The sequence below is a fragment of the Phoca vitulina genome, unplaced genomic scaffold (assembly GCF_004348235.1).
Source record: "Phoca vitulina isolate PV1807 unplaced genomic scaffold, GSC_HSeal_1.0 scaffold13, whole genome shotgun sequence".
NCBI lineage: Eukaryota > Metazoa > Chordata > Mammalia > Carnivora > Phocidae > Phoca > Phoca vitulina.
In genome coordinates, this window is record NW_022589716.1 from 40,789,151 (window position 1) to 40,805,091 (window position 15,941).

Here is a 15,941-nt window from a genome sequence, read left to right on the forward strand (position 1 = left end):
GGTGTCCAGGAAGGGCCTCCCAGAGAAGACAGCTTGGAAGCAAGGGCTTTATCTGCCTTGTCCACCGCTGTGTCTCTAGTCCCTAGTTAGCTCAGTGCCTGGTACATAATAGGTGCTCAGTAAATGTTTGCTGAATGACTATAAGAGCCAAAGCTATTTTGATTTTTGAAGAAAGGTTCTATTGCTTTAGCTAAAATTCTAAAAACCTCCAGCTCACCAGATCTGAGAGTTACGCTTTTTGATCCTCCATCAGTGATGGCAAGGAAATGTGTATGTTTGTGTGTGTATGCCCCCAAAAGCAACAGTGAGAGTAACTGTCTGGGACAGAGGTAAGGATAGTGACTACAAGATGGAAGGGTAAACAAAACTCCATGTAGCTAGTGCTTTCTGGAAGCTGAGGTATATTGCAGGAAGGGCCCAACACAGCTGAAAAGGAAGGCAGGAGAGCCCGGAGCCTGCTTTTTGTCTGCTTCAGGGGGCTGAAAGTTTGGTGGTGGGGTGTATAGCAAACCTGACTCTGTGGAGGAGTCTTGACAACTCTTCAGACTTTGGAGGCTAGCACATCACACAGGTTTATTTCATTGTGCGGAGGGAAGGCAGCCTGTGAGTGGGTCGGTAGAATCACAGATCCAGATCAGAGAGGCTGAGCTACTTGCCTGTGGCCACAGAGCAGCTCAGTGGCCCAACTAGGATTTAGAGCCCAGGGTTCCTGGGTTTTGGGCAAGAGAATACTAAATGAAGGAAGGTGAGGTCTGAAGAAGAAAACAACAGATCCACATCCCCCCCAAGCATTACCATTTGTGCACACCCCAGGTTCATCGTCAGGAAGGCCCCGGTTTCAATTCCTGCTCTCCTGTTACTGGTTACTGGTAGTGTGGCCTCTAGCAAGGCTCCTCCCTCTCTGGGGCCAAGTCCCCTCTTCCCTAGAATGAGGCCTCCAGGTTGTAGTTCCTGCCCCATCAGATGATTGTGAAGTTGAAGTACAATGACCCAGTCAGTGGAAGAATGTTTTTTTCTTTTTATAGATATGTATTTATTTTTTCATGTGCGTTAGAAAAAAAAACCTGGGACATCAGTCAACTACATCAACTACTCCCCAGCCATTGAGCAAGAGAATTCCTGAAAGCATGTAAAGAGAGCTCAGCTGTGGGGAGCCTGGGAGCCAAGAACACCTTCTTCATGGAATAACTATGAGGTCTAGAGAGAGTCATGGAAGTTGTTTTAAGGTCTAAATCATGACTTCATAGTTATTATTGCTAGAGTGTATTTATGTACACTCACTCACACACATACCTGTATGTGATAAGGAACAAGGTTAATTTACAAGCAGCTATTCAATAAATACTAGAATGAACATGGACTTGGCAAAAATAGTACCAGAGGAAGATGGTAGGCTGAAGTTTGGGACAGAGCCAGGGCTGGAGAATCATCCTGCAGTAGTGTTAGGACTTTAGGTAGCCACATGGTCCCGCTCAAAACAACTGAGGCATGGCTCTCAAAATTAGAGAAAGTAGGTCAGGAGAGCTATCGGCTGGAAACATTTAATCAGGAGATCAGAAAAAGGCTCAGTCTCTTGGTAGTTTTCTCCTTTTATCAAGTCCAGAAGTGTTTGTTTTTCTGAGTAATGATCCTGACTCAGTTTCCCATTTGCACCTCAGACTGCACCAGGAAGAAAAGTTTCCAGAAAGGCCTGGTGGTTTGGGTTGTCGAGGGGTGTGAACACCCGTGTTTCTTCGGGATGATCTAGAAGTTGCAGTGTTCAGGCTTCCTGCAGCTACCAGGGACTAAAGGGTTGATGCTGGAGCTACGAAAATGTCTCTTGTGGGTAAACAAATGGGAAGGAGAGGGGATGGAGGAGGTGAGCCCCAGGGACAGGGGCTGGTCAGAGGGGCGGCTGCCGGACACGTTCAGGTCTCCGGCCTCAGAGCCGCATTGGTTCCCTGAACTGCTCTAGCCATTCCCAGAAGTGTGGGAGGTGCTCTTAGGTGGACTGAGGGCTAGCAGGGGTGAAATGAGCACTTCCTGGGAGTCCTCCCTAGGCTGCCAGCTCCATGAGGGCAGGGATCACAACATGGATCCTGTGTACCACTCACCTGTTGCCAGATCCCAGCAAAGCTGCTCCTTAGTTGATCCCACTGATATTTACTGCATGTCTACCTATGCCAGATATCCAGTATATAGAATGAATAAGAGCTCCCCCACCCTTGTCCCCAAGGAGCCCACAGTCTGGTGGAAGAGGGTAGAGCCTCACCGGTCCTTGACTGGGTGGGTTTCCCTCCCTATAAGAAGGAAGGGGGTTGGAGGAGATCAGAGCTTTTCATCCTTCCTTTGGTCTGTTGAGAAGAACATGCACCTTGTTTTTGGTGATGGTCCTCGTGCCAAAGCATGGGAATAAGTCATGCCTTTTACACACTGAGGCAGACCTAGAGTAGCTGCATCCATGCCGCCACTTTCCCTCTTTTGCTTCCCAGGGGCTTACGTGGGTAGGGGCTTCACGGGAGGGCTGATGACTGATGCCCCGGGCACTAGATGGAACCCCCACTTGCCTTCTTTGTCCTGCAGCCGGAAGGGCCAGCCCTGTCCCAGCGCTCCAGTAATAGCTGTGAGGCTTGCAGGTTATCATCAGAGCTTTACTTCTCTGGGAACACGTTTGGGGCTTTGTGAAGTTCGGGTGCCCGTGCAGGTCAGCCGGGTAGGACAGGCAATGACCCACAGAAGGAAAACAACACTTGGGGTGCCTTCTGCCCCATAGGACACTCTTGTTCCCTGCAGCCCACATCCTGACCAGAGTGACAAGGAGGTGGGGCCTTTCCGTGATCCAGGATCTTCATGAATTCCAGCCCTGGTCTCCAGCTCCCGTCCCTGCTGCTTACAAGGTGTTCAAGACATGCCTGTTTGCGGTGTCATTTACATTTCTAAAGGAACACAGGTTCCTGACTGGTGCAGTGCTTGGGACCTCAGCTCCCTGGGGCCTTATACAAGGGAAAAATCCTTTCAAGGAGTGCCCCTGGCCCCTCTGGGCTTGTGTGGCATTCTGCATGAAGACTTGATGAAGTGTTGATCTGGACAGGCAGATGCATTCACAGTGGCCCCCTCCTTCTGTCTCCCCAGCCATTGAGCAAGAGAATTCCAGAAAGCATATAAAGAGAGCTCAGCTGTGGGGAGCCTGGGAGCCAAGAACACCTTCTTCATGGAATAACTATGAGGTCTAGAGAGAGAGTCATGGAAGTTGTTTTAAGGTCTAAAGGGCTGTGCACCCTACTGTTGTAGTCTCTGTGAGAGCTTCCTGACCACCTTGTTTAAAATCACACTGTCCTTCACTCCCACCCTGCACGTCCTGTCCACCCCCCACTTTTGGTTTTTGCCATGACACCTGCCAACATCTAAGACACCTTTCATTTTGTGTCGCCACCCTCCCCTCACTAGAATGTTAGCGCCAGGAGGGCAGAGGATGAATCTGTTAACGTTCACTATTGGATCTCCCACCCCTGGAAAGAGTGCCTGCCAACATTAAGAGCTCAGTCAATATTTTTTGGAAGGAAGGAAGGATGGAAGGAAAGAATTGAAGGAAGGAAGGAATTGAAGGCAGGCAGGCAGGGATGGACAGTTTCGGGAGGAGCCTATGTGACTCTGTGTTAGGGTGACCTCACATGTGTTGCAGTAATGGGTAAGCTCTCCAGAGACAGGATTTGTAGTGCAGTGGAATCTCGTTTCCAGGAAAGGAAATTGGAGTCACTCTATTATAGCCATTGACCAGCTTGGTGTCCTTTAGGCTGTTCCTTTACTTTTTGGGACTCGGGGTTCTCACCTGTCTGTTGGGGTAAGAATACCCACCACACAGGGTTGCTGTGAAGTAAGTGTGCACATGATTGCAAAAGCACTTCTAGTTCTCATTTTTGGTACCCAGCCCAGGGTCTGGCATGCAGTAGGGCTCTGGGGACACCAGCAGTGTTATTCATTTGCCTCTATGTCACTGGCTCTGGACAGGATGAGTCGTAGCCCCACAGCCCAAGGGGGAGGCTTTGAACTCGGAACCGAGCGCCTTTATTGTGAACCCAGTAAATAAAGTTTCTCATCAAGAACTTGAAGCAACCCAGCAGCTTGCCTTCTTTGTCCTCTGGCAATTTGCATTCCGTGGTCTCTTATAACTTTCTAAACATCTGTTTGTCTTCACTGTCAGCCCTGTGTTCTCTCTGAAGTGTGGAGTGCTTCCACTCCATTTTTTTCCCCCTCAAATTTTTATTTTCTCTCTTTTCAGTCTTTGGGGAATGGAGGGGCTCTTGCAGGAAATCACATTTTCCTTGCCCCAGATTCCTGCCACTCTCACTCTTCATTGTGTTTCAAGTGTGTGTTTTCAGGGCAAGAACAGAAAGGCCTGTCACAGATCCAAATCGTGGGGTCTGCTTTCCCAGGGTGTGCACACGTCCCCCAAGTCAGTCTCTTCTATGGAGGGAACTGGAGTCTGCGGCTAAGGTGTCCAAGTTCTGGAGGTGGGGTAGAAGGATGTCCAAACAGTGAGAGCATCTCAGAACACTAGAAATCTACTCCACCTGCCCACCCCACGAGGACAAATCAAGGAAAACAAGACCTTCATTTAAAACCTTACCTGATGAACCTTATGGATGTGCCCATGGAATTGCTGCCACCTGGTGGCAGTGTACTCTGGTTCCAAATGATCCAAGGAAAAATGGGCCTCTTGGCTGCTGGACTTTGAAACCAAAATGTAAATAACGACACTGACATACAGATGTTGGATACGTTTTGAAAATATTGCAAAACTCACTGAACATGAGAGCTATTCCTTGAGACTGAAAATCAATCAAGGTTTCTTTTTGGTATATTTGATTCTGGGCTAGGGTCACTGTTCTACCAGCATTCATTTGTTGTCTCCTAAGTACCAGGCATTGGGGATACAGAATCAGATGACATAATTCTTGTCTTCAAAAAGATGACAGTCTTTTGGGAGACACACATAATTAAGTCAGCGATAACAGTGGTGAAGGGAGTTACTGGGGTTGGAATTCACCTGACACAGGTGAACTCAAGAATTAGAGACACATTGCTGATCTAACCCACACACTGAAAGAAAGGTAGTGAGCATTTCCTCTTTTCTTGACTGCTTGAAATTCCTTAAGAGTTGCTAGTCTGTGGAATCAGAATTCTGATATACTCCACGGAGATTCTGTGCATCGTTGGGGCTCCTCATTAAATCTTTTCAGCCACAGGTTTACTCAAGAGGAGGTTTTGTGAATTTTAATTCTGAGCTGTTTCAGCAGCCCCTTATTAATCTGTATTCTCAGTGGTTGAAGAACTGCTTAGGTACACATAAGAGTAATACTAGTTATTGTTTCTTGAAGGCTGATTCTCTGACAGGTACTGTGCTTCACAAACTTGTCATTTAATTCATCCTATTCACTGAATCAGCAAATACTTACTGAAAATTATTATTTTCTAGACCCAGGCACTAAGTCCTATATATAAGTACCTTAAATTCTTATGACCTGTAAAATAGGACCTAAGGTCCTATTGCCCTAAGAAAAGTTCTCTCTTAAGGTCATGAGAGTTTTAAAATCTTTGTCCTAAAGGTTTTTCAGATGGGGGACTGAGGCTCCAAGAAGTTAAGGCACTTGCCTTCTACTAGCAGAGATAGCACATGAACCCAGGTGACTCTGACTTCGTCATGTAAAGGATGCAATCCTGAAACCCTTTGTCGTATCTGATTTTTCTGGCCTTGCTCTTACTCTGCAGCCCTGGGCTGCCAATCCTGGCTCTGGCATCTTTGAGCATCCCAGACCTACATGACTACTTTGCAAGAATCCTAGTATCTAGCATTAGGTGGGTTTAGTCCCCACCCAGTGCAGGAATCCCCTCTGTAGTAACCTGATCAGTTTCTGATTGGCCCCACCTACAAAGAAACCTTTCACCTCCACTTTGGAACAACTGTCCAGCTCACCTGGTTCCCAATGTTGAGACATGCATTCATTCTTTCATTTGCTTTTTCTCTCTTGATTCATCTGCCCCAATTTGTGCCCCACTTTGAGAGTATCTACCAGGGTTGAACATACTAATTTAAGTGCAGCTCAAACAACTGACAGACAAACCAGCCTCCTCTGGGCTAATAGAGTAGCCTCCAAGGTGGGCTCCCTGCCCCTTACCACTATTCCCTTCCTCACCCTGCAGACTGAGGGAGCTTTGAAAAAGGGGGAAACCTGGATTATGTAACTTCCTGGCATTGTTCTTTAAGTGTGTTGTGCTATAATTCCTTGAATGTGTTTATAATAGCTACTTTAAAGTCTTTGTTAAATCTCATATCCTTTTTCCATGCCTGGTAGTATTTGATTGATTGTAGTTGAATATTGTGGATACTATATTGTAGATGCTCTGGATTCTGTTATTTTCCTCTGAAGAGTGTTGGTTTTATTTGAATAGGTATTTCAATTACTGGCTGACACCTTAAACTTATGTAGACTCAACTTCATGTTTTCTTTGTGCAGATATGTGGAAATCCCAAGCTGTTTCTTAAGATACTCTAACTTAATTGGACTCAGTGGGACTTAGATTCTAAGCTCTGTGTCCTCTGTAGGGCTTGTCAGGGCTCTGCTTTAGGCATCGTTAGGATGGGTCTAAAGTAGTTCTGTGTAGTTCTTACCCTAGAGCAGTGGTTCTCAACCAGGGAAATTTTGCTTCCCAGGAGACATTTGGCAATGTTTGGAAAGTGTTAGTTGTCACTGCCGTGGGAGCTACTGGCATCTAGTGAGAAGAGACCAGGGATGCTACTAAACATACATCCATTACATAGGACAGCCCCTACAACAAAGAATTATGGGGCTCAAAATATCCATAATGCCATGGTGGAGAAACCTTGCCTGGAGGCATGGTTCTTGCTCCTAAGTGGAGGTTGTTCTGTGTCTCAGCCAGGTGCCAAGGCTGAATACTTGGTGTTGACCAGATCTCTTGTCCACTCTTGTAGGCAGGATCTCCAGTCTCCCAGCCCTGCTCTTCCTCCCCCGCCCCCCGTCCAAATCTAGTGTCTCTGTTACACTCTCAACCCCTAGTAGCACTATCTGGCCTTGGATGGGCTCACCTTGGACGTTTATAGCTCAGCTGTCAGCCACAGCCTCACAGGGGACCTCCACATGGACATCTGGGGCCCTACTCTGTACAGATCCCCCTTTCTGGTACCCCACACTATAGATTATAACTATTTCAGCTGTCCCGCAGTCTGGCCCTGCCTCCTTGGCCTGGTGAGACTGTGTGTTCTACTTGGACTCTAGCCCTCTGTGCTGTGGTCAAGAAATTGTCCCCAGGTGGAATGCTGGGCAAAACCCCCTTGGAAGTTCCCATCTCTTAGGAATAGTAGTCTTGGCCTGCATGTTATTCAATGCCTGAAACAGTTGCCTCCTCTATTTTGTCTGCTTTGATGGTTGCTTATGGAGGAGGGCTAGTCTGATACCAGTCACTCAGTCATGACCAGAAGCAGAGGTCTGACTCTCCTGCTTACAGCACCCCCATCGGCTTCCCTTTGCACTAGGATTAACATCCAGACTGCTCACCATGGCCGTTGTTGGCCTTGTTCCATCTCCCACAGGGCGTTGGGCATTCTAGGCTCTTTCCTACCACAGACCCTGCCTATCTGGATCACTGTTCTCTCACGGCCTGCTCCTTCTTGCCCTGCAAATCTGAGCTCCAAAGTCAGGTCACCTCTGGCCACTTGAGCTCAAACACCCCCACTAAACCCCATGACTTTCATCAAACCCCTGTTTTCTTTTATTCACAGGGCTGATGGCTGTCTGAAGCAGTCTCATGTGTTGGTTGATATGTTCACTGTTAGCCTCCCCCTGTTAGAATGTAGCTCCATGTAAGCAAAGAACTTAGTGCACCGTGGATTCCCCAGCACCTGTCACACAGCCTGGCGCATGTTAGACCCCCAGTCAATACTAGATGGGTGGGTGGGTGGTTGCCATATAGTGGCTCAGATAAAGGACTGCACACAGGAGAACAAAATTATTCCCAATTATACATCCTTTGGAGATTTTATGAAACATATAGCCTTCGACTGGATCCTTGAAGGATGGGGAAAAGAAGGCTGTTTGGAGATAAGCGAAGACCAGAAGGAGGAAAGTCTGCATATATGAAGGGAATGGTCAGTAACTCAGTGTGCCAAAGGACAGGTTTTGTTGCAGGCTATCATAAGAAATAAGATTGAGACAGCAGACTGAGGCCCCTCACTGGGAACCTTGAATGCGAAGCCCAAAGAGTTTAGGACTTCGTTCGCTGGCCAGGAGGGAGCTGTTGAAAGTTTCTGGGCAAGAGGTTGATTGGCATGTACAGAGCTGTCACTTCAGAAGATTGCTTAGACAGGAGGGGCTCAGTAGACCTTGGCAGCAGACTTTTAGAGTCAGACAGAGCTGCATTTGAATGCCTGCCTCTCACTCACCTCATTGTGTGACCTTAAGCAGGCACTCACCCTCTCTGGGCCTCAGTTTCCTCTCTTGTAAGCCTCAACATCCAATCCTTTACTCATCCGCCCCCCTTGTAGACATAGTAAGATTAAATGAATCAGCACCATGTGAACTTCTCTAGGGGCATAAAAAGAGAAAGAAAATAGAGTGAGTTTGGAGGTGAGGAAAGAAGTGGATACGTGTCAAATGACCTTGATTTTGGAGTGGGAGGACAGAGTAAAGCAAGAAGGAAGTCTGTCTGCCAAGGACAGTGGGGGCTTTGCAGCATCATAGGGGACCCAAAAAGTGGCCCTCCAATTGTGATGTCATGAATTTATGGGCAGATGTGGTTGGAGTTAGTGCCATTGTTTGAATTCTTCGGGCTACTTCCAGAAGCCCAGGAGGTGCTGCAGAGGAAAGAGACATGGGGCTCATTTGAGAGAGATGTCGGCAAACGCTGAAGATGCGCCTGCTGTCTGCCAGGTCTGACCATGTCCTGGGAGCATGAGGGGTGAAATGGGCAGTGCTGTTGTTCTTGAGGATTTTACATTCTCATAGGGAGAGAGAGATGTCACCAGGAGTGGCCGCAGTGGGGGCCAGAGGGGGCAACGAACGGTCATGACCCCAGCTGTACCAGCACAGGAGAGGAGTGACCACGAGCCTATCTCCAAGGATTCTTAGGCTGTTTTTTGTTTTGTTTTGTTCAGAATTCCAGCCTTATGTTTATTCATCCAGCAAGTATTGAGCACCTGCTGCATACCAGGCATTGTGCTGGCTAGGCCTTTGCTTTTTAGATGAATCAGCAGAAATGTGCAAAGTATCTACTCTTGCTGGACATTTGCTGGGCTCTGTGGGAGTGGGGTGGAGTATGTGGATGAGTGGCGTTTTCTAGGACAGGGGTTTTTCATTGGGGAGGGTTTTTGGGCCCCCCACCCCACAACTGGACATAAAATTTTGTGTGCTAACCGTGTTCTTTTTTAATTAATAAACTTTCTAAAAGCAGTTTTGGCTTTACAAAAAAATTAAGCAGATACTACAGAGAATTCCCATATACCTCCTCACCCCTGTTCTGGTTTCCCCTGTTATTTAACTCTTATATTAGTGTGGTGCATTTGTTACAACTGATGAGAAAATCTTGAGACATTGTTATTAACCATAGTTTACATTCAGGTTCATTCTTTGTGTTGTTCACTCTGTGGGTTTTGAAAAGTGCATAATGTATCTACCATGTATCTACCATTACAGTATCATACAGAATAGCTTCAGTGCCCTAAACATCCCCTGTGCTCCACCTATTCATTCTTCCTTCCTTCCCTGAACCTCTGGCAACCACTGATCTTTTTACTGTCTCCATAGTTTTGCCTTTTCCAGAATGTTGTACAGCATGTAGCCTTTTCAGATTGGCCTCTTTCACCTAGTAATAAGCATTTTAGGTTTATGCATGTCTTTTTGCGGCTTGACAGCTCATTTCTTTTTAACACTGAAAAATAGTCCATCAGCAAGATGTACCATATTTGTTTATTCTTTCATTTATTGATTGATGTCCTGGATACTTCCAAGTTGGGCAATTATGAATAAAGCTGTTAGAAACATTTGTGTGCAGATATCTCCTTAAGCATGTTTTTCTTTAAAGGAGTCCAGCCACTCTCAACAATTGAGATCCCTGTTCTTGAGCTTTTGACCAGAGCTTTTATATAATGTGGGGGTTACCATCAGATTGCTTGGATTTGAAGCATGGCTCATCCACTTACTAACTATAACCCTGGGCAAATTACTTAGCTCTCTGTGCCTTGGTTGTGTGGTTTTTTAAATCTGTAACAAGGGCCGTTGTGAGGATTAAATGAGATAGTCCTCATTCACGATGTGCGTCGCATCATGTCCAGCATATAGTAGATGCTCAATGAATGTTGGCTCTTATTTTCTTTTAAGAGATGAATGTGCCTTTGATTTTATTTTCTTGACCAACACTTCAGGGTTTTTTGCAGGCCTGTTCAGCATAAACTGATTTAACCTTCTCCTGTTCTCATACAGTTTGCTTTTAAAATCCTGTGGAGGGGCACCTGGGTGGCTCAGTCGTTAAGCGTCTGCCTTCGGCTCAGGTCATGATCCCGGGGTCCTGGGATCGAGCCCCGCATCGGGCTCCCTGCTCAGTGGGAAGCCTGCTTCTCCCTCTCCCCCTGCTTGTGTTTCCTCTCTAGCTGTCTTTCTCCCTGTGTCAAATAAATCAATAAAAAAAAAAAAAAATCTTAAAATCCTGTGGAAAACAGGTATGGCAAAAAGAGAAGATACACATATTAATGGAAGCAGCTATTATGCTAGGTGGTGGCAGAGTTAACTGACATTTTAAGACAACGGCCCTAAAACCATACTGCTCGAAGTGTGGTCCCCAGACCACCAGCAGCAGCAACCTTATTTTGCAGCTTGTTGAAAATGCAGATTTTCAGGGTCTATCCCAAACCTGTTCATTAGAGTCTGCATTTTAGCAACATCTGTCTCTGGTTTGTGTACAAATGAAAGTTTGAGGAGCACTGGTCTGAGAGAGTATGCAGGGCAGGCTGAGACCTGTCAGACAAGCAGTGAGGGCTGTGTTCAGAGGAAGGAGTGGGGCTGGGGCGGAGTGTTGGGGCCACCCACCTGCCCTCACTCACACTCCAGAGCAGAGGGAGGTAGAGATCACTCCAGGGATTTCTGCAGAGCTGGGGGGGGTGGGGTGGGCTATCTCTCAGGAATCATTTGTGAAGCGAATGGATCCCTTCAGGGATTGCCCACCCTTTAGAACTATGCTGTCCATTATGGTAGCCAGAAGCCATATCTCACTATTTAAATTTAAAGTAATTAAAATTAAATAAAAGTTAAAGTTCAGTTTCCTCAGTTTCATTAGGCAAATTTCAGATGCTCAATAGCCACATGTGGCTAGGAGCTACCATATTATATAGAGCAGTTATAGAACACTTCTATAATTGCAGAAAATTCTACTGGACAGTAGTGCTCTAGACGGAAAATGGTCCAGGAAACAGGGATTGGGGGGGAGGGGGTGGTGGTCTGGAAACTGAAACTCAAATTGCTCCAGGCACTTGGAAGTGGAGTGGTGACTCCTGGCTCTTTGAAGGAATGCTGTCAGTATTGTGGGGTTCCTTCCTGTACCCCATAGAGGCCAGGTTATTTCCAGAAGAGTTCAGAGAATGCCCATTGAAGAATCAGGACTGGAACTGTGGCCACAGTTGTCTTGGGCAGAAAGCACAGCAACTGGAGGGCCACCCTGTGAAGTTCTGAGAAGGCGGTGATAGCTGCTCATACAGCAGTTCCTGGCTGGGAAGAAAGGTCTTCCCTGGAGCACAGTGGAAAGGCAGAAGATGCCGTGTTCATCAGAGTGGCTGTTGATTAGCCTCATCCTTTTTCTGAACAAGAAAATGCCATAAGATACAAAGTTCCCTCTAAATTTCACATCCCTCCCCATCCTTGTATGGTTATTTGCTACTTTTTAAAATACTGCCTTGTTACTTTCTAGAGTTGATACTTGTATTTTACAATATATTTACCCATTTCTTTGTTCTCTATTACTTTCACTCCTTTCTACTGGATTAAATTTCCTTTGTATTGAAGTACATACTTTAATAGTTCTTTGAGCAAGCCCTGTGGAGACTAGCTCTCATAGTCTGTTCATGTCTGAAAAGATATTTATTTCACTGTCGGTCTTGACTGGTAGTTTAGCTGGGTATGGAATTCTAGGCTGGTAATGCTAAAGTTGCAGTTTAAGCTTGGGTGCCCACTTTACAGGAGCCAGGTGTGATCATACCCATACCCAGAAGTTCCATGTTGAATCCTGGGCCAAGGGGTAGAATTTTCTAACACCCCATTCATCATAGGACAGTCCTTTTCTGGGTCCTTGCCTTTTGCAGTAAGCGCACTCAGCTTTTGGTCAGGCTCAGGGGTTGTAATCTTAATTATATCCTTGAAAAGGAGTGTAAACCTCAGGCTTCTCTCTGGTTGGATATCCCCATGGGTTGCTGAGTTTATTTCTCTTCCTCCTCTTTTAGCTTTGACTGCTCTCATTCTGGCATCTAGGAGAATTTTCTATCTTCTTTTCAAGCCAGGCTATGATTTAAAATGGCTATGATATTTTATAATTATGTGTTTTTTGTATCTCCTATAAAAATATGTGTAACTCTCAGTATTTGCTTCTCTTCATCTGCTAGTCTTGAATGTGACATACTGAGTGTTCAGGTAGCACATTAAGGGAATTGGCCCTTAGTCATTTGTGCTTAATTTAGCAGCTCAGTCTTATTTGTAAAATCATATGTTTGTGGTGATTTCATATTTCATGCTACCCATTGAATCTATTTTCTGACAATAAATTTGCTTCCAGCACATACAGTAAGATCATATTCATCAAGATAAAAAGCCCCATGGAGCCCATTTATTTGCTATTTTAACAAGTTTGAAAGTCAATATCTAGGCTTGTTTTCTTCTTTAATGGATGAGTAGCTGAGTCCCCAAGAGAGGACATGACTTATCCAGGTCCTCAGCTAATGGACAACTGGACTGGAATGCAGAACCTGCTGTCATATTTCTATCCCTTTGAGCTTGTTTTCCCATCTGTGAAGTTAAGAAGTTAGACTAGACATGGAATCAGCTCCTGACTGCCTGGTTTTGTAACATTGGGCAGACCACTTAACCTGTCTGGGCTTCTATCTTAATAAGCCCTACCCTCTGTACCTTGGATGACTGTCAAGAGTAACAAATGGATTGATATGTACAACAGAGCCCTGAGAAACACAAGAGTTGCAGAGAGGTGCATGTGGTTCTTATAAATAAGATGCTGTGAGTGCCTCCTGCAACTCTACCGTGGTTAGGAAGCAGTCTGCTTTGCAAATGCAATGTGTTCTTATGATTTCTGACCCAGCACAGATTGGAGCAAGAAAAGCAAGGATCTCTTCTGTCCGTAAGCAGCAAGATGACAAGGCTTTGATACATCTTAGTTTGCTGGGATTGTGACATTTGTTGTTCTTCTCTGTGAAAACTCACTGGTGTGTGAATCTTATGTTCTACTTCCCTCACTTCTCGTATGCAGACCAAGCACTGGAAAGCCCTGCAGGGTGAGCACTGAGTCCTGCATAATGTTCACAAAGAGATCAAACATAACTCCGTCTCCTTGATTAGAGCCTTAGAGATGTTCCAAATGCGAGGGGCCAGTGGGCAAAGCTCAGCCTCCAATGTTGTAAGTGCCTTGGTCCTTGCATTTCCTACCCTCCCCTGCCCCGAGAAGGCAGTGTTGCATAGTGGGAAACTCCCATGCTCAGAATCAGAGTACTCAGCTCCATCCCTGACCTTGAAAAGACATTGTCCTTCTTTGTGCCACCGTTCCCTCAGCCATAAAATTAGGGTATCAAGTAAAATCAGTGGTTTTCAATATTTTCATTACTGGTAGCCCTTTACTTTTCTTTTCTCCCTTATGACCCATTCCCATGGGCTACTTCTTGCCAATAGGAAGCTCCTATTAGCAGTTGCATGTGTCTGATTAATAAAAGGTAGCAGAGCCCAGGAATTATTCTTTAAAATGTCCTTTGTGAAAATGAGACCCAGAGATTTGAGATGATTTATCTGTGGTCATGTGAATGTTTTTATGTTATAAATCATCCACATGCCTCCAAAGTTATGGATGATAGTACATTAAGATTTCTCCAGGCTATAAGACTAAGTAAGGGGAAAGGGTCAGATGAACGTCATTCTAAGCAAGTATGTGGTTAACCTCCTTGGGGAGACAATCCAAACTACATTTGATCATCCTCCAAGACTACCCTTCCAGAACACGAACAACATCTTATTTAACCAACACTATTCAGCTAACACTCAGCAAGTGCTCACTAAATGCTTATATAGAATGTGATCATCATCTCGGTGCTTGGCTCGTGCCTGGGACAGTGGGTGCCATGATATTGTTTACATCTCAGAATAGGTGACAGAGTTCTCCACAGAGTGGAGAAGACAAGAGTGGTAAAGAAAGAAAGGGTTTTCTCTAAGAAAGACAGGAAAATAAATTACAGACATGGATTTCTTAGTGAATGCCTCAGAAGCAAATGTAAAATGAATCTCTACAGTTGTACATAGGTGATTGGGGACTGGTACATTCTTGTCCATTGCTCCTCCTCCTCCCATCAGCCCTGGAAGGTTGTCCCACCTTATCCAGAAGAGAACTGTGGCTGAAAATGAGGTTTAAGAACTCAGATAAATCCATGAATTGCAGTTGGATGTTTTAAGGATTTCAGAAGTGTTTTCAATCATTAAGGTGATGTCAAGGAGGAGAACAAAGGAATCTCAGAAAACCCCATGTTTTCTGGTCAGGGGCTGACTCTGGGTTTGGCTTCTGACCGTCCCCTCGGCAGCAGAGGGATTGCTTCCATTTACCCCTCACTGATGTGATCATGAATTACTGGTCACAAAGCATATTTCTTCTCACCGAGGCATCCCTGGGAATCATTTCCCTCCCGTTTGTGGATATGAGTCATCTCAGTGAGCCCACCAGTTCCTGCTGCTGACATGGGAGCTTCCCCTCTGTCATCTTGTTGGTTCTGCCTGCACAGGGAACACCCACATATCCACCACCTAGATTCTATCATCAGTATGTTGCCGTGTCTGCTTCATCACAGGCCTCTCCAAGCCTTCTATCCATCTATCCATTTAACTTATTTTTTGATACATTTCAGAGTAAGTTGCAGACATCAGCACACTATACCCCCTAAACACTTCAGCATTCATGTTTCATTTATTTTTGAAATGATCATTCTTGGTTTTGTTCCCTAAGCCAGTGCCCGCGGAAGTTGCTAAGGGAGGCATGAGGAATGAGGTCAGCCCCTCACTCACAGCAGCTTTGCCCAGAGCCAAGGCCACAGTCATGGAGCATCATTTGGGAGGGAGTGTCGTGGCAGCCTGTCACTGTCTCCCGTTAGTCCATATGTAGGTTAGCCGTCCCTCCCGTGTTCTCGCCCTCTAACACCTTGCTGTGGTCAGGAAGGTGGGGTCCGTCTGCAGGTGGAAGGCAGCCTGCGATGCCGCTGTGCTAGCTCACTCACTCTACCACCCGGACCCGCTTCTGCCCTCTGCCCTGAGCTCTCTGGGTGCCAAGATTCCCAAGGATCTGGTGTTGTTTAAAGCTCTCACCTCTCTATTCAGATGGGCAGAGGAGAGGCAGTGTGGATCAGGTGGCCATGGGGCTGTGAAGTTTTGTTTTTGTTTTTTTTTTAAGATTTTATTTATGAGAGAGAGAGAGAGAGAGGGTGTGAGAGAGAGAGAGCGAGTACAAGCAGGGAGGGGGAGGCAGAGAGGGAGAAAGAGTAGGGAGCTGAGTAGGAAGCCTGACATGGGTCTCAGTCACAGGACCCTGAGATCATGACCTGAGCTGAAGGCAGATGCTTAACCACTGAGCCACCCTGGTTGACAAGGATGCAGGGAGGTGGAAGGAGAACAGTATGTGAGTGGATGTGGGCAGGTCATCGCATGTCA

General features: G+C 46.0%; 1 protein-coding gene across 1 annotated transcript in view; it reads left to right on the forward strand.

Annotated features, from left to right (window-relative positions):
* Nucleotides 1-15,941, forward strand: part of SLC6A11 (solute carrier family 6 member 11) — a 126,857-nt gene that overhangs the window by 64,316 nt on the left and 46,600 nt on the right. The gene's annotated exons all lie outside the window — the stretch shown is intronic.